Here is a 20222-nt window from a genome sequence, read left to right as displayed (position 1 = left end):
GACGAGATTTTTAACAACACTCGTCCACATGACTGACTAATGGTGGGATTAGCGGCTGCAGGCGGATTTGTCGCACGTAATTCTGCACGGAATTTCTGTGGCAAATCCGCCCTGTGTGAACCCAGCCTTAGGCCTCATGTCCACTAGCCAAATGGATTTAACAAATACGCGTGGGTGTCCCGCACGTGTGATCGGCGCCCCATAGGGATGCATTGGATACCCGCAGGTAATTAAATACCTGCGGATGCCATTTCTCCCTGACACGTGGATCGCACATGCGGGAAAACACCCGCATCATACTCCATTTCGTGCGGGTTTCCCGCGGCTTCCATTGAAGCCTATGGAAGCCGTCGGCTCCCGCGGCACACCTGCAGCTGTATTTCTGCTGTGCCTCAGACTGGGGGGACTACCTCTTACCTTATAACTTGCTCCAAACGTAATAATAAGATACTAAATAGTAACGGCGCAACATAATAATAAAGACACAATATACCTTGCTGGCGTAAACTTTTGTGGGAAGGCCACAGCTTTATTAACTTTTTATTAACCGAACGTTATTAATTTTCTCTCCTATCTCTTCCCATGCCTAAAAGTCTCGTAACAAGTCAAAGTCCAATAAACAGCACCAGGCGTGAGAAAGCCCCTAAACGGCCTGTAAACGCCTTCCTTTTCCGCTGGCATGGAAAGTCCAACTAACGCCACGAAGGATGCAGCGTGTACGCTGCATTCCGCCCCCCACATGCCAGCGACAAAGCCGCCTCCACCCCGTCCTGCAATCCTGACAGGAAAGTATCCATCCCGATGTCGCTGAGGTGCACCCCGTCGCACCTCAACATACCCGGCTCCCTCCTCTCCAGCTCCCAATGTCTTACTGCCATTCCGCCTAAAGATTTAACGAATTTCGACATCTTGAAATTAATACTTCTTCTCACCTTCTCGATGGCCTCCGCGTCTCTTGCTTCCCTCCAGAATCTCCTCGCCACGATGTCTGACCACACCAGTATAACATCCTTAAAAAACTCTTTAAAACGAACCATATCTTCTTTTATTAGTGCCGTTAGCTCTGCTACTTTCATTTTCCCTAAATCATTGCCTCCGGCATGAATCACCAGAATCACCCTTTCCGGAGACCATCTGCTGATATACAGGACTTCACGGAGCAGCCTGGCCCAGTGCAAACCCCTAATACCGTGCCATCGCACTTGCGTTTCTTGTAGCCCCAAGTTCGCCCCCATGGGCCGTGCCCTTGCTCTCCTCTCGGCCCAATAGATATATGAATGGCCGACCAACCAAACCGTCCATCCTGCTACTGTAAAGGAAAAACAAAAGAAAACACCAACCAAACTAACTTATTAATCCTAAGTTTTACAAAACTCTTAGATCCGGTCGGACATAAGACCTGTAGGCCTCCGACCTCCACCGACCCACCCTCTTCACCTCTTCTCCCTTAAGTCCGCACGCAAAAGCTGACGTCGCTGCGCCAATCCGAAACGAGTGCGTTCCAAACTCACTTGGCTCAAAACCTAGCTTGGACAGGCATGTGCGCATGACTGCCCTGAACTGAAACTTCGTCAGCGGGGAGCCTGACGCGTGCGCTAACAGAGGACCCGCTCCTCTATGCGTTTTTATGAAATCTCTCAGCAGAGCCACAGGGCAGCATGCTGACCCTATAGCTGCTATACGCAGCCATTCGCCTGCGCCATAGACGGCCGTCTTGGACTTCCTGATGCATAGCTTCACATCCTGTTCGCCGACGAGGGCGTCCGCAAAAAGCAGGCCGCCCTGTCTAGTCCTGCTAGGGGATACTAGCTCCCCCAGCCGCAGCGCCGCAAAAAAGGCCAACGAAAAAGCTGCCCGGAACAACCTTACCTCCTGCTCGTTACTGCAGACCAAATCCAACCCTTCCAACATTGCACCCAATAATTCAAAAGTTATAGGTCGTCTACCGTCTCTAGACGACTTCTCTTTCTTCCAACCTTTGATTATCTGTCCAAAACGAAATCTTTTGTGACATCGCGAGCGCCATGAAGCTTAAGCAAAAATGCGATCGCCGTCAGGTGCTTCCGTGCCGCGTCCGCCGACGCGCCCCGTTTTCGCAAGCCCGTTAGAGTATCTAGCGTCACCGATCTCGCCTGCTCTTCGTCGGGAAATACCCCCCCGCTGCCGCTATCCATGCTGTCCAGATATTACTATACCGCCTCCATGTCGATTCCGCAACTGAGCTGCGAATCAGCATTAGGAGCTCTCTTCTACTATCCCCCACAAGAAAGCCGGGCAACGTACCCCCTCGACGTCCGCCGTCGGGTGCAGCTCCCTGAAGCTCTCCATCTGGAAACGAGAAAGAGCGTCAGCAGTTCTATTAAATATACCTGGCACGTGTCTTGCCTTTAATTTTACGTTGCACCGCAAACATCTCAACACCAATTGACGAAGGACCGCCAAAACCAAACCAGACGAAGAAGACTGCTTGTTCACAGCTCTCACCACCGTCTGATTATCCGACCAAAAACATATGTTTTTATCCTTCAATCTCGCTCCCCAAATTTCCATGGCCACCAACAGGGGGAAAATTTCCAGTAACGCAATGTTCTTCACCCATCGTCTGGACACCCACTCCCCCGGCCAAGGAGCGTTACACCAACTGTTCTCCAGTATTATTCCGAAACCGCATGCGCCCGACGCGTCCGAGAAAAGGGACAGGCTCTCGTTCGCCAGTTCCACCGATTGGCAGATCACCTGACCATTGAAAGCCTGGAGAAAAATCCGCCACACGTGCAGGTCTGCCCGAATACCTTTTGTAACTCTTATGAAATGATGCTTTTCTTTAACCCCCGCCGTGGCCAGCGACAGGCGCCTGGCAAACGGGCGGCCCATAGGAATGACCCTACAAGCAAAATTCAGCAAGCCCGTCAAAACCTGAAACTGATGCAGTGTAGCTTTTCGCGAACCGCCAACCGTCTCCACCACTTGCCGCAATCTAAGAACTTTATCCTCTGGCAACCGAAAAACCATCTCGCAAGAGTCTATCTCTATACCCAAAAAGGTGAGGCACGACAAAGGACCGACCGTCTTTTCCCGCGACAGCGGAAACCCCCGCCTTTTCCATCAGAGCCTGAAATGACGCAAGTAGCAAACCGCATATCTCTGACCCTGCTGGACCAACGAACAGGAAATCATCTAAATAGTGCAGTGCCGATGAGATGCCCGTCTCGAATCTCAACATCCATTCCAAAAAGGAACTGAAAACCTCGAAGTAGTAGCACGAGATGGAGCAACCCATGGGTAGGCACAGGTCCACAAAAAACAACCCGTCAACCCGGCAACCCAAAAGATGAAAACAATCCGGGTGTACCGGGAGCAGCCGAAAGGCCGATTCAATATCCGCCTTAGCCAGCAATGCTCCGGGACCCGCCTGCCGTACCAATTCTACCGCCCTGTCGAAAGACGTGTATGACACCGCAGTTTGCTCTTTTGAGATCCCATCGTTGACCGAGTCACCTGTTGGGAAAGACAGATGATGGATAAGCCGGAACTTGCCAGGTTCCCTTTTTGGGACCAACCCCAATGGAGAAACCCGCAAATTCTCAAACGGCGGCTCCCTGAAAGGACCCGCCATGCGACCCAGTTCTACTTCCTTAAGCAGCTTATCCATCACCAAACTCTTGTTGTCGCGAGCCGATTTTAAATTGGGACTAAGTGTAAGAGCCGAACCCGAGGTGTGGGGAATAAGAAAGCCAGAGGCAAAACCCGCTTTAAGTAGGCTTGCCTCCTGCTTCCTGTGATACCTGGCGAACCACCAATCCAGGTACCGTACGCTCACTGGGGTTGTTCCCAGCCGCGGGCACGCCTGCAACCGACGATGTCTTCTGGCGTCTGAAGCAACGCACCGCTGCGTGTGCTCCTCCGCAGAAGGAACACTCGTGCCGAAATATACATGACGCGAGGAACCGACAATGGCCTTCATTGAAAGCCCAGCAGGAACCCGATGGCTTGTGCACCACAGGTGCCTGCTGTCCCGAGCTGGCTCCTGTGGTGGTTCCTGGAAAAAACGATTTGGGAGGTTTTTGTGCCAGGATTAACTGAATCCAGGCGTCAGTCGCCTTAGTGGCCCAACTGACATTCTTCACCCCGGAAATGCGTCGACGAAAATCTTCGTCATAACGCCACCAAGCCGCACTTCCGTGCAGCTTGTAGGCGCTGTGTATCGTGTTGATGTATACCAGCAATTCCGGACCTTTTTGCGGATACTGCTGACAAACAACATATGCTAAGGTCAGAATCGCTTGCAACCAATTACTGAAAGTTTTAGCGATTCTCGGTTTTTTGTCGACACCACGCTCCGAAAAACGCTCTTTATCCACAGCGACATGTTCCACAGACAACAATGACCAGATATCCACATACACACCATTCCTTATTTTTTCCAAAACATCTTCCGCGAGGCCAACGCCCAGCGGAGCCACACCACAAAATAGTGAATCCGCAAACCTCAAACCATCTTTTCCAAGCTCTTCGCTTGTCCCGCTCGCCTCTACAGACGAAGTCCCGGGTGCGTGAGCCAACAGACCAACCTCAGGCGAGCCTTGACTCCCTGGATGCACATAGGACACTGGTAGTCCTTTTTTATCAAATTGCTTAACCAGCGCCTTCAGCGCTACCATAAAATCGTTATCACCGGGCGATGCAGTGCCCCAGACTTTTGCACATGTTGACTCACCCGCTCTGTTGTCCTCCGGTCTTGCCAAGGGATAAACGGGGGCGGGTGGTCTCATTCTGTGGACCATTGGGCTTTGGGCCGTGTGTTGTACCTGAACTCTATCGTGAGCGACACCACGGCTTTTAGGGCTCCGTACGTCTGAAGCCCCGCAGGCTGCAATCGCTTCGCATTGCCTGCTGCTACGACCGGCTCGCATACTATCTGCGGAAGAAGCCGGGAATACATGAAAAGTGGACCGCGGAGCCCAAGCCTCCACCACTTGGCTGCTACGCCCGCTGGTGTCCCGACCCGCTTCTGTACGCTTGTGTTGCCCCGCACGAGGGGTTCTCCCGCAGCTTGCGCATTCGTCGCCTGAAGAAGGCGCCGAAGAGCTAGATTGTGCGCACCTACCCCCCCTTCCCCCGCCCGTTGCACCTGGCCCTGGCAACACTCGCTCCCTCCTGACCTGCATACCCAGCTCCGCCCCCTCCTCCCTAACGTTCATGTGAGAGATACTCTGATGATAGGCATTCTTTCTCACATGTCCCCCCCCATAAGGCGCTCTATGTCTACCTGCTGCATATACCCTGTGTCGCTTGCTAACAGCCACCTCTGCCTGGGACGCTACGTCCCGCTGCATTGGGTGAGAAAGCCCGCGAACGGCCTGCTCCGCGCTGCTGCTACTACCCGCACTACTCTCTCTCCCCCCCCTCCCCCTTTCCACCCCCCCGCTCCTAAGCACCGGGCGCGCGCTTTCAACGGCTCCTCCGGAGGCCGTTCGGCCCCTTTGCCTGCTCATCCATGACTCCTCCGGCTCCGGGCTGTAAAGGGACTCGCTCCCATAGCCCCCGCTGCTCCTGCGGTAAAGTAGCGCTTCTCCGCCGGGACTACTTCCCGGCCGCGGATCCCTCCGCCCTCCACCGACTCCACTCACAGTCTGCAACGGCTGCCCCCCAGCCGCCTGTCGGACAGCCGCAGGGGACCCCCCTCCCGCGCTGGACTTACCACCACCGATCGCCGACATCCCGGTAAGTCCCGATTCGCTCATCCGCGGCACTTCGGCGCCGCTCCCACGTGCGCCCCGACTGTTCCTCTGCCCTTTGCGCTGCGACCGCGCCAAAACGCTCCCACCAGGTCTTCTGCTTGCCGGGCTCCCTCCTCTTCCCCCCTTCTTCGCGGCCGGACTTGGGCTCAGCCTGGCAGGGGGGAGGCGTCTTCTAATGGGTCTCCCGCGGGGCTCCGGGGAGCGGGAACCGGCTCTGGGATATTCCTGTCCGGGGGGGCTTCTCCCGATGATGCGGCACTCACTTCCGCGGCCATCTGCAGCAGCTATTGCGGTCCTTGGCTGGCCACGGTGTCCTTTATTTGCTGCATCAGTTGCTCCATGCCGCCTTCACTGATTCTTCTGTCTTGGGTCTTTGGTCCTTAATCGCAGCAACCTCTATCTTGGGTCTTCTTTCCTTGTCTGCAGCGTCCTCTGTCTTGGGTCTTCGGTCCTTGCTTGCAGCGTTCACTGTCTTGGGACTTCGTCCTTGCTTGCCGCGGCTTCTTTCACAGGCTGCCCGGTCTTCTGGAACTGCAGGGTCAGTACCTTCGATCCACAAAGTTAGATCCTTGTTCGTTATAATTGTAATCCAAGGTAGCAGGGGTCCACGCGTCTTCTCTCTGACTCTTCTCCTCGTGGACTGCCGACTCCTCCCCTTCCTCTCTACACTTCCTTTCCTCCCAAACCCCTCCCCTTGTCGCTTCTTCTGTTAACCCTTTCTAAACCCTCTCGCCCCCCAGTCCCTAGCCCCTTTCCCTATGCGGTCTGTTGCTTTCTAGGAGCGCAGGAGAGCACGAGTTCAAAAAAAGAAAAAGATGTGCCCGGCGTGCGGAGCACATCCACCAGGCCGAAAAAAGAAGATCCGGCCGCGACGGAGGGCGGTTCTGCAGCGTCCAGACAGGTTAGTAAGTCTTATTTTCAGGCCTCATGTCTGCGGTAAAGAAGGGTCCCGCTGCGGGATTCTGCATGGAGAATCCGCCCAAGCCCAAATTTCCCAGGGGACATGAGGCCTTACAGAATCAAGTCTTTGCAAAAACTCTCTGGCACACACATTTTCCAAAGATTATTATGAAGCATGGTCAGGTGACCACAACTTCTCAACATAAATCAATACATTTACAGAAAGAGACAACTTATTTGCAGACTTTAACCCTTTCATTCCTGCAAACACCAATACACCTTTTGCTGAATCTTTCCACATTCGAAGACAATATACAAGACAACACAGACTACATATAGGATGCATTTTTGGAGTGACCTCGTTGTTTTGGGCCACTACATATATATACTAGGCAATGTACCCTAGGTGGGGCATTGTATATATACATATATATATTATACTCGGTTATATACCCTTCGTTGTGTGTAAAAAATATAGTAGGTGATATACCCTTCCCTTCGCTGTATATATATTTTTATTATATACAAGGTGACATACCTTGCGTTGTGTATATATATATATATAAAAGGAGATATACTGTGCGTTCTGTACATATATATATATATATATACATATATATATGGTGATATACCTTGCGTTCTGTGTATACATAGTAGGTGATATACAATGCGTTGTGTAAATATATATATATATAGTGATATAACCTGTGTTGCGTATATATCTCCTGTTTCCCCCCAAATAAGACAGTGTCTTATATTAATTTTTGCTCCCTAAGATGCGCTCGGTCTTATTTTCAGGGGTTGTCTTTTTTTTCCATGCAGAAAAATTCACGTTTATTGTTGCACAAAAAAAATGAACATTTATTCTATACCGTACAGTAGTTGTCATCACAAACCAGCATAACCAGACAAACTGTGAATCCTATCAAGAATTTTTCGTTACTACCATTATTTCCAAGTACACACTGTCTGGAGACTGTAATGATCACCCACAGCAGTTCCTGGACCTATTGTACAGCAGGGACGGTATTGCAGCTTCCGCCCACCAGGGGGAGGTCATCACAGCAGACTCACACAGCAGGGACAGAGCGAGGTCTTACTTTTGGGGGATGCCATATAATTAGAACTTCAGCAAGACCTCTACTAGGTCTTATTTTCAGGGGGTGCCCTTGCATCACAATATTGTAGAAAATACCACTAATTTGTACAGTATTTGTTTAATGATATCGATCATGTGTGTAATATGGAATAGGGTAATAAAATTCAGTCGGTGCCTATATCACAAAAACTAGAGCTGATAGGGGAAAATAGATGGCATATTTGAAATCAGCACATGAAATATACCTTATATCAGCTATCAAACGCTCTGCACCAAAATATGTGTTGGTCAGTGTTATCTGTGCTAGGGCTAATACCCACGTACAGAATTACGGTGTGACACACGGCGGAAATCCATGGTGTTATCCCGCAGCTATTAGGTTCTATTGAACCTAATAGCTTTCTACATTTCAACGTTCACGGTGCGGAATTCCACAGCGTGAAAAAAATCACTGCATGCTCTAATTGTCGTGGGAAAACGCGCGTCCGGCTTCCACTGTAGTCAATGGAAGCCGTCCATCACGCGATACTTCCGCTGTGAGCACAGTGGAAGTATTGCGTGATTACGCATCACCACCCACCGCTAGCCGTGTCATCGCCCACTGCCCGCGTGTCATGCGCTGTACTGCACATGCTCACCGGCTCGCCAGATGGGACTCGTGTGGCGGTTCCGGAGAGGTGAGTATGGGGTCTTTGGGGGGGCCATATCTGACTCCGCTGCGATATTCCGCTGGCGGAGTCCGACACGGCCGTGGGCATGAGACCTAAGGGCTTATTCACAGATGGAGAATCTCGCCTGAATTTTGTGTGTCGCGACACACAAAACTTGCATGAAAATAAACTCTATTCTTTTGATTGGACCTTGAAGTTTTTTCCCTTGCAGCATTGCTGCGCGTTCTGTCTTTGGGTGTTCCAGTGCAACGCCTCCCCCATTGTTTTCAATGGGACCTTTAAAGATATTGCATGGTACTCGCATACCGTGGGATGTGCATGCGAGTACAATGTGATGTTCCCCATTGAAATACACTGAAGTTTTGCGAGGCGTTCTTAAATAAAATAAGCGCCTCGCATCAGTGTGAAAAACGCACGTTGGCAGGCGCGATATCGGGCTGTGTTTGGAATCGCAGTCACATGGTACTAAGCCGGAGCCCTTGATTCTACATGGGTAGTTTCATAATTAGATCATCAAGCAATTGTATTTACATACGACTATATGTGCATCTAATGATCAAAATGTTTACCACTTCTGAAGATCTGTGCTCACAGTATCCACCAGAAGTAGTCATGTACGAGGATTTACGCATTTGATGCAAATAGTAGAATTGTACAGATTGTTAAGTCATATAAAGACGCTGTATGACGGAACAGAAGGTTATTTGGATTGGAGTTGTCCTTTTAGTTGAGTCGATAAGCCCAGAGCCCCAATAATCCTAGTAGACGCTGATAGTCAGTGGTGTATAAAAGGCTCATCTGTAGACCAGACACTATCTTAGCCCTGACTTCTAGATCTTGTACGTCATTCTGAAGTCCCTCTTTGTATGTAATATATTTGTCCAGCAGACCTGTAATCCAGGACTCCATTGTTGTAGGACATGACGCGGGTATCACGGAGTGAGCCTCTGTGACCTATCCCCCCACTTCCCTGTAACCCACCAAACAATACGCTACTACTTCTAGTTTGGATAATTTTGGCCACAGCGGCCATTTATTTAACTTTAAATTTAACAATGGGTAAAAACACAAGAATAGACAACCCACCAAAAGGGGGAAGTCATCGGAGCCTACAACCCCCTCTGTCGCCTCACTACAGGGAAAAGGATCTTCCGTACTGCCTCCCGCCGCTCTCCCACTATCCGACTCGGGAGACCGAAGATCCCTCCCGCTACCGCCCTCCCGTCGCGAGACCGCCGACTCGGGAGGCAACACACACACGGTTGCCCCTAGTCGCCCACCTCCCGACTCAGAGACCCGCTAGCCATTCCTAGGCCAGCCTACTGGCCTCCGCAGGGACTCCGGCCTGACAGAGCTGGGAGGCGACAGACCGACCACACACTATAAACCAACAATGGGGCGGGAAGGGGGGACAGGCAGCCATCGGCCCTCCGCTCTCCCCCCCTTCTCGCCCCGCATCCGAACTGGCTCCGAGAACTCCACCCCCCCTCCAACTGCCACAGCCAGCATGGCATGACCACCTCATGCCTGCGCAGCCCCCCACAGAACCAGTGCGCGTTCTATCCCCTCCTGTATGCCCTCTAACCAAAGATCTGTCCCAATCTCGTTGAGATGGACCCCGTCGCCTCTCCAATAATTTCCCACCCCTTTCTCAAGATCAATATGCCGCACGGCGACTCCTCCATTCCGCACCACGAAACGAGACACCTCACGATTCACCTTGATCCTTGCTTTATCTATCCCTTGCACCGAATGCACATTCCGCCAAACCTTACGAGGGACCATCTCGGACCAGACCAAGATCAAGCCCCGATACAACTGCAACAACCGAAGCATATCATACCGTATGTCTCTGCCTAGCTCCCTGAAAGGTCTACGCCCCAAGTCGTTGCCCCCGACGTGCAATACTAGAATGTCGGGCGTCCTGTCTAGGGAGACTAGGCGCTGTACATCCTGCAAAACCCGCGACCAGGCCATGCCCCGCACTCCTATCCAGCGAAGTACCGCCGCATCCTTACTCAGTCTAAGTTGCCTCCCATTAGGCCTGACCTTAGACCTCTCCCCTCCCCAAAAAACATACGAGTGGCCCATTATCCACACGAGTGCAGCACGCGGATCTGTAACAAAAAAGAACAAAACTAACCGTAAATAACGCCCCCATCATGTGCCCCCTACCCGCCCTTACAGCAAATGCGGTCTAATATACCGTCTGAACCTCTCCGACTTCCACCGACCGATTCCCATCACCGCCTTACTATCCATACCCCTCGCTGCCGCCTCTGTCGCCGCACCTATTCTAAACGAATGCGTTCCGAAACCTGACCCATCCAGTCCCAGAACAGCTATCGCTCTTTTAAACACCGCCTCAAACTGAAACCTTGATAAATAATGACCGTCCTGATGCTGTAACAGGGGCCCTACCCTGGCCCCTGCTAGAGAACGGTAGTTCTCCCAACAACTAACCGGGCACATGTTTTCCCCTGGAATACGCCCAAGCGACACCCGACGACCCCTTCCGACCTGATCTGTCTTAGAATGCCGAATGACTATTTCCAAACGTCCCTTTACAACTCTAGTGTCCTCGGCTTTCAAACCCCCCCCCCCCCCAATCTTTTTGCTGGGGGAAACCAATTCCCCCACTCGTAACGCCCCGAAAAAGGCTAACGAAAAGGCGAACTTAAAAAGCGAATACTCAAAACCGTTCCCACAAACCTCCTGCAACGCGCACCCCAACTTTTGTAGTAACTCAAACGAAACCGGGCGACGCGTATCCGGACTCCCCCGCCCCTTTCTAAAACCTTTAAGCGCCTGCCTCACTACAAAGTTCTTTGTTACATCCGATACACCCCTCAACTTAGCGCCAAACGCCACCCCCCCCATAAACTTGTTAACTGTAGCCACCGACAAACCAGCCTCCGCGCTTTTTGCCAGCCACCCCAACAATGCCCCTGCTGCGTCCTCGTCCGTCCGTACATCGCCCCACTGCCTCAACCACTCCTCCCATTCTACCCATACTGCCTTGTAAGCCGCCCATGTGTTCCGAGCCAAGGAGGCACCTATCAGGTGCCTCACTGCTCGCTGACCACGCTCCATATGTGTCTCGGGTAAGACACCCCTTCTTCTTCTGCTCCTGGGGCCAACCGTCGGAATCGCTCCCACTGAAAGCGAGAAAGAGCATCCGCTATTGAGTTGCTTACCCCTGGCACGTGTACTGCCCCAATCCAAGCATTCAGTGACAACGCCTGCAACACCAGGTGGCGCAATAATGCTACCACAGGGGGGGATGATGCAGACAATCTGTTTATTGCCTGCACCACCCCCAGGTTGTCGCAGTGAAAGCGCACCCTTTTATCTCTAAACTGAGCTCCCCATAGCTCAACAGTTACTATTAGGGCGAGCACCCACTGGCGTTTGCGTTCTCCGCGGGAAAAAAACGCAGCGTTTTCGCCGCGTTTCTCGCGTTTTTTCCGCGCGTTTTTCGCGGCGTTTTCGCGGCGTTTTGCGTTAATTTCCATTGACATTCATGGGTGCATTAGGAGAAAAATAGGGACACATATGCAACTGACAGTTCCTATGTTAAAAACGCAAACGCAACGCAAAAAAAACGCCAGTGGACAGGAACACATGTTATCTCTATGCCTGTGCAGGAAAAACGCAAAACGCAAAACGCAGGTAAAAAAACGCCAGTGGGTGCTCGCCCTTATGGGGAATAGCTCAAGCAGCACCAGTTTTTTTACCAAACCCGACGAAAACCATTCGCTTGGCCACCCTGACGCGCACCACCGGCCTTGGAAGTATGCTCCAAAACCCGAACTTCCTGCGGCGTCAGTGAACAATTCCAGATCGAAATTGTCCACCACCTCCTCCATCATCACTGACCTCCCGTTATAGTTTTCCAAAAACGCCGCCCATACTGCCAGGTCCTTCTTGTGGCCCTTGCCCAGCCATATAAAATGGTGGGGTAACCGAACCCCTGCTGTGGCTGATGCTAATCTCCTACTGAAAATCCGACCCATCGGCATAATGCGACAGGCGAAATTGAGCTTGCCTAACAACGATTGCAGCTCTCTTAACGTAACTTTTGTGACAACCCTTGCCCTGTTGACTTCAGCCTTTAATTCCGCCACTTTGTCCTCGGGCAACCTGCATTCCATTGCCTCAGTGTCAATGGTAATGCCCAGAAACTTCAAACACGTTGTGGGCCCTTCGGTCTTCCCTGGTGCCAAAGGCACCCCGAACTGACCGGTAACCCATTGAAGGGACCCCAGCAAGTTTGCGCAAAGTGGCGAACTTGCCGGACCTATGCATAGGAAGTCATCCAAATAATGGATAACCGACCTAATCCCTGTGCAATCCCTAACTACCCATTCTAAAAATGAGCTGAACGCTTCAAAATAAGCGCACAAAATAGAACAGCCCATGGGTAGACACCTATCCGTAAAGTAACTTCCTTCCCAAAAACAGCCTAACAAGCGAATACTTTCTGGGGCCACTGGGAGTAACCTAAAAGCTGACTCAATGTCCACTTTAGCCAACCTAGCCCCCTGCCCGTACTTGTGCACCCATTTCGTAGCGGCGTCAAAAGAGGTATACACCACGGAACATATTTCCAGGTCGATACCGTCATTCACTGACGCCCCTTTCGGGTAAGACAAGTGATGTATGAGCCTGAACTTATTTGGCTCTTTTTTAGGAACCACTCCAAGCGGTGAAACTACCAACTCCGTAACCAGATGGGAGCTAAACGGCCCCGCCATCCGTCCTAACTGAACCTCCTTACGCAATTTCTCTGTTACAACCGCCGAATACCGGAGCGCCGACGGTAAATTTTTTGTAGTAACAGGAACCCTATGAACTGGGGCGGGAATTTTAAAACCATCCCTAAAACCTTCTAATAATAAACTCGCCGGGGTACCTATTTAGAAACGGCACCATCTTTGCCAGTTTCACTGGTGTCATCCCTTTTTCCAGCTGCCCCGAAAAACTTTCCTTTTCCCTTCTTAAAGCACTTTGCTGCTCCGTGTGATGTAGCGTTACACAGGGAGCAAACGTGCTTGAACCTGCAGCTATTTCCGAATTTGCATTGGCCGTCGTTAAACTGCCAACACAATCCGAGCCTATGACTCCCCGACTGTCCGCTCTGACTTCCTCCCTGGGAACCGCTGGCCGAGCTACTCGTCCCGGCCCCTCCCTGAAAGGGCTGCCCGAACCTAACTGGGGCCATTACCCTCAACCACAGCCCTATGTCTTTCTGATCCCACCGAATAGACGGTCGGATCGCTTTTCTTTGACGAAACTGCTCGTCATACCTAAGCCACGTCTGGCCCCCATACACCCTGTACGCCTCACCTATCGCATCAAGGTAACAAAAGAGGCCGGAACAGTTCTCCGGCGCCTTTTCCCCTATAACGCTAGCCAGAATAGCGAAAGCTTGCATCCAATTAGAGAAAGTCTGTGGAATTAATCGCCACCGACGTTTCTCTTCCTCTTCCTTCTTGTATTCCATCCTTTTCCCTTTATCCAAATTAAATTTTTCTAAAGGGAGAAGGGAAAAGATCTCGACGTACTCGTCGCGCCAGATCTTTTCTCTAACCTCCTTTTTCAAGTGCGCACCTAGGGGGCCCTCAAAGCAAACATATACCTCCCCCTTCGCTCTGTCATCAAGGCGAATCCTGTCCCCTTCCTTTTCTGTCTGAACGCCTACCGTAACAGGAGCTGTTTGCTGCCCCACCGACGATCCCGTCCCAACTCCCCCCGTATCGCTATCGCGACCGCTCAACGCATTGGACGGTAAAGTCCAGGCGGATACCGGCGACGGCCCTGGCCCTGACTGTTGCTTGCGCCAAAGCTCCAATAATCCCCCTAACATTAACCCCAACTCGCTCGCTGCGCCCCGTGTGCCTACCGTCGCCCCCCCCCCCCGCCCCCTGTCCGCCCCCCCACACTATCTGCCGCTGGCGCAACGCGGCTAACTGCGATATGTGTGTCCCCGTGTGTTCGCTCACCTGGCTGCGTAGGGGCTGTAGTCCCACCAGCCGCCGATCCTCCCTCCAGCGGATCCGAATCCTTATCCGACGGTGATCCGCGCTGGCACTCGAGGTCCTCATCTGGCTGCAGTCACCCCACTGGAGTCGCAGCCGCACCTCTGCTGCTCGAACTGGCTCCCACGGGCCGCGTGTCCTGTAGGACTGAAAGAAAACTGTGAGGCTGCTCGCCGACCTCCACCTCTCCCGGCGAGCGGCCCCACGCTACTCCAGCTCTCTCCGCCGTCGGTCCGGTCCCAGGCCCCGCCCCCCGGGCAGCACGGGACCTGGAGCCAGACGTTGCACCGACCTGCCTGGTGAGATTCCTCCCGGGCCTGCGCTCCCCACCTGCTGAAGTGGAAACTGCTGTGAGCCGGCCCGGAGGGGCCCGTGAGGGACTCTCAATGCGGCGCCGACGCTGAGGGGTTAAATCAGGGCTCAGCCGCGCTGGTGCGCGAGCCCTCCATGGCCTCGGCTCTCTCTTCTCCACTGCCTGTGTCCCGCGCCTCCCCACCGCTGAGGCATTGCGGCCATGGTCTGTCCCTGGGCTTCGTCCTGCTGCCGCTTCTGTCGCTCGGCTCCCAGCAGCAGCCGGGCTCCGTCCTCTTCCTCTGCCCGGCGCTGCAGCTGCTACAACGGGCGCCGCTTCCTCCGCTCCTGCAGCCTGTGCCGGACCCGCTCCCATGTGTCCCGGGCCAGGGGCCCCTGCGTCCAGTAAGCTCACCAGCCAGTCTAAGCCCCGCTCCTCCACCGCTGCCCGGATCCTCTCCATGACGCCGTCCATACCGGTAAGTCGTCTTCTGGGCTCTTTCAGACGCTCCTCTTCGGGCTCTTCGGTGCTTCCAGCCGTCCTCACTCTTCTTTACTCACGGTTTCTTCTCTCTTCTTCCTCGCTGTCTCCGTCTTCTTCTCTTCTGCTCCTTCTTCCTTCTGCTGCCGACTGAAACTCCTCCTCCTGCTTTTCCCGCACTTTCTAACTGCTCCCCCTCCCTATTCTCCCCCCCCCCACCTCTGCACTACTGTTAACCCTAGCCTCCCCGTTAACCCTGTCATGTGCTGCCTACATATATGCGCCTGCGGCTAATATTCCGGCGCTTCTACATACTGGTATCATGATGTGACTTTGGCTTTTATGTCTTCAGAGACTTCACTTCCATGATAAGGAATTATCACCGCACCTTATTTACATCCAAAATACCATCTGGTGGAGCAACATGTAAACCCGGTGACCGAAATCATCACTTCAGGCTGGGGAGCAAGAAAGTGTATTTGTTCATCAAAGTATATGTGTCTATCTATCTATCTATCTATCTATCTATCTATCTATCTATCTATCTATCTATCTATCTATCTATCTATCTATCTATCTATCTATATCATATCTATCTATCTATCTCACATCTATCTATCTCATATCTATCTATCTCACATCTATCTATCTATCTCATATTTATCTATCTATCTATCTCTCTATATATCTCATATCTATCTATCTATCTATCTATCTATCTATCTATCTATCTATCTATCGATCTATCTCATATCTATCTATCTATCTATCTATCTATCTATCTATCTATCTATCTATCTATCTATCTATCTATCTATCTATCTATCTATCTATCTATCCTTTGATGAATAAATACACATCCATTAAAGATTCATTTATCCACCAGAAAATAAATAAATTTAAAAAAATCTGTTGGGTCGCCTCTAGCTTCATTGCAAGATGTGATATGGTTGGGCATGGAAGCTCTAGTACTCTGTTGTAATGCATTTCTCTTGGATACAAGATGTGACAGGCATAGGCATGCAGGCTCTAGTACCCTGATGTTTCATCTGTAGTTTCGATACAAGATGTGATATGGGTGGGCATGAAGGCTCTAGTACCCTGTTATACCGCCTCGGTATTAGTGTATCTTGACGCCACTGGAAGCTAGGGATCAAGAAGCTCAAGAAGCAATGGTACAGATTTTGACAGTTCTTTTAGATGCAGAATTTGCTGTGAACATTTTGCAGCATTTCCGCCACATGTAAACATACCCTAAGTCAGCTTAAGGTACACTGCCACATGTATAGTTGCCTCACTAGTAGAGATGAGCGAGCACCAAAATGCTCGGGTGCTCGTTACTCGGGACGAAATTTTCGCGATGCTCGAGGGTTCGTTTCGAGTAACGAACCCCATTGAAGTCAATGTGCGACCCGAGCATTTCTGTATATCGCCGATGCTCGCTAAGGTTTCCATTTGTGAAAATCTGGGCAATTCAAGAAAGTGATGGGAACGACACAGCAACGGATAGGGCAGGCGAGGGGCTACATGTTGGGCTGCATCTCAAGTTCCCAGGTCCCACTAGTAAGCCACAATAGCGGCAAGAGTGCCCCCCCTCCCAACAATTTTTACTTCTGAAAAGCCCTCATTAGCAATGCATACCTTAGCTAAGCACCACACTACCTCCAACAAAGCACAATCACTGCCTGCATGACACTCCTCTGCCACTTCTCCTGGGTTACATGCTGCCCAAGCCCCCCCCCCCCTGCACGACCCAGTGTCCACAGCGCACACCAAATTGTCCCTGCGCAGCCTTCAGCTGCCCTCATGCCACACCACCCTCATGTCTATTTATAAGTGTGTCTGCCATGAGGAGGAACCGCAGGCACACACTGCAGAGGGTTGGCACGGCTAGGCAGCGACCCTCTTTAAAAGGGGCGGGCGATAGCCCACAATGCTGTACAGAAGCAATGAGAAATATAATCCTGTGCCACCGCCATCAGGAGCTGCACACCTGGGTATAGCAATGGGGAACCTATGTGCCACACACTATTCATTCTGTCAAGGTGTCTGCATGCCCCAGTCAGACCGCGGTTTTTTATAAATAGTCACAGGCAGGTACAACTCCGCAATGGGAATTCCGTGTGCACCCACAGCATGGGTGGCTCCCTGGAACCCACCCGCTGTACATTAATGTATCCCATTGCAGTGCCCATCACAGCTGAGGTAACGTCCGATTAAATGCAGGTGGGCTTCGGCCCACACTGCATGCCCCAGTCAGACTGGGGTTCTTTAGAAGTGGACACATGCAGTTACAACTCCGTGTGGACCGACAGCATGGGTGGGTGCCAGGAAGCCACCGGCGGTACATAAATATATCCCATTGCATTGCCCATCACAGCTGAGGTAATGTCATGTTTAATGCAGGTGGGCTTCGGCCCACACTGCATGCCCCAGTCAGACTGGGGTTCTTTAGAAGTGGACACATGCAGTTACAACTCCGTGTGGACCGACAGCATGGGTGGCTCCCTGGAACCCACCGGCTGTACATAAATGTATCCCATTGCAGTGCCCATCACAGCTGATGTAACGTCAGCTTTAATGCAGGTGGGCAAAAAATTAATTGGATTACACTGTAGGCGAGGGCCCAAAAAAATTGGTGTACCAACAGTACTAATGTACCTCAGAAAAATTGCCCATGCCCAACCAAGAGGGCAGGTGAAACCCATTAATCGCTTTGGTTAATGTGGCTTAATTTGTAACTAGGCCTGGAGGCAGCCCAGTTAAAATAAAAATTGGTTCAGGTGAAAGTTTCAACGCTTTAATGAGCATTGAAACGTATAAAAATTGTTTACAAAAATTATATGACTGAGCCTTGTGGGCCTAAGAAAAATTGCCCGTTCGGCGTGATTACGTCAGGTTTCAGGAGGAGGAGGATGAATATTATACACAGATTGATGAAGCTAAAAGGTCCACGTTTTTGATGGTGATAGAGAACAATGCTTCCATCCGCGGGTGCAGCCAACCTATTGTTTAGGTATCGCTGCTGTCCGCTGGTGGAGAAGAGAAGTCTGGGGAAATCCAGGCTTTGTTCATCTTGATGAGTGTAAACCTGTCAGCACTGTCGGTTGACAGGCGGGTACGCTTATCTGTGATGATTGGCAGAGGCCGCACTAAACACCCTCTCTGACAAGACGCTAGCCGCAGGACAAGCAAGCACCTCCAGGGCATACAGCGCGAGTTCAGGCCACGTGTCCAGCTTCGACACCCAGTAGTTGTAGGGGGCAGAGGCGTCACGGAGGACGGTCGTGCGATCGGCTACGTACTCCCTCACCATCCTTTTACAGTGCTCCCGCCGACTCAGCCTTGACTGGGGAGCGGTGACACAGTCTTGCTGGGGAGCCAGAAAGCTGTCAAAGGCCTTAGAGAGTGTTCCCCTGCCTGTGCTGTACATGCTGCTTGATCTCTGCGCCTCCCCTGCTACCTGGCCCTCGAAACTGCGCCTTTGGCCACTAGCGCTGTCGGATGGGAATTTTACCATCAGTTTGTCCGCCAGGGTCCTGTGTTATAGCATCACTCTCGAACCCCTTTCCTCTTCGGGTATGAGAGTGGAAAGGTTCTCCTTATACCGTGGGTCGAGCAGTGTGTACACCCAGTAATCCGTAGTGGCCAGAATGCGTGTAACGCGAGGGTCACGAGATAGGCATCCTAACATAAAGTCAGCCATGTGTGCCACGGTACCTGTACGCAACACATGGCTGTCCTCACTAGGAAGATCACTTTCAGGATCCTCCTCCTCCTCCTCCTCAGGCCATACACGCTGAAAGGATGACAGGCAAGCAGCATGGGTACCCTCAGCAGTGGGCCAAGCTGTCTCTTCCCCCTCCTCCTCATCCTCCTCATGCTCCTCCTCCTCCTCCTCAACGCGCTGAGATATAGACAGGAGGGTGCTCTGACTATCCAGCGACATACTGTCTTCCCCCGCCTCTGTTTCCGAGCGCAAAGCGTCGGCCTTTATGCTTTGCAGGGAACTTCTCAAGAGGCATAGCAGAGGAATGGTGACGCTAATGATTGCAGCATCGCCGCTTACCATCTGGGTAGACTCCTCAAAGTTTCCAAGGACCTGGCAGATGTCTGCCAACCAGGCCCACTCTTCTGTAAAGAATTGAGGAGGCTGACTTCCACTGCGCCGCCCATGTTGGAGTTGGTATTCCACTATAGCTCTACGCTGCTCATAGAGCCTGGCCAACATGTGGAGCGTAGAGTTCCACCGTGTGGGCACGTCGCACAGCAGTCGGTGCACTGGCAGATGAAACCGATGTTGCAGGGTGCGCAGGGTGGCAGCGTCCGTGTGGGACTTGCGGAAATGTGCGCAGAGCTGGCGCACCTTTCCGAGCAGGTCTGACAAGCATGGGTAGCTTTTCAGAAAGCGCTGAACCACCAAATTAAAGACTTGGGCCAGGCATGGCACGTGCGTGAGGCTGCCGAGCTGCAGAGCCGCCACCAGGTTATGGCCGTTGTCACACACGACCATGCCCGGTTGGAGGCTCAGCGGCGCAAGCCAGCGGTCGGTCTGCTCTGTCAGACCCTGCAGCAGTTCGTGGGCCATGTGCCTCTCATCTCCTAAGCTGAATAATCTCAAAGTGTAGATCCGCGCCACCATACAGGGATCCGAAATAGAGAAATAAGGGGATTTTTACTCACCTGGTGCAAAGCGGGATCCCCACCTCAGGGAGAAAAACCCGCTTGCACCGATGATCCCCGGTCACCTGTAGAACTATAGATGTTCTTCTTAATGCAAGGTCCCCAAAAATCCTCATAAGAGGAGATGCAGCAGTAGAAAAAACCCCAGTGGGTGTTGTACCACACAAATGGGGAAAGAAACAGATATAACTCAGTAAAAAATTCCTCCTGCGCTCTTAATCGGGGTTTTTTGCAAACCAAAAGGGAAACTAAAAAGTCTCCACAATGAGGAAAATATATTTAATTGTACAATAAGTACATAAAAAACATATGACT

This window comes from Eleutherodactylus coqui, chromosome 11, assembly GCF_035609145.1.
Source record: "Eleutherodactylus coqui strain aEleCoq1 chromosome 11, aEleCoq1.hap1, whole genome shotgun sequence".
In the NCBI taxonomy this organism is placed as follows: Eukaryota; Metazoa; Chordata; class Amphibia; order Anura; family Eleutherodactylidae; genus Eleutherodactylus; species Eleutherodactylus coqui.
Note: the sequence above shows the minus strand (reverse complement) of the source record.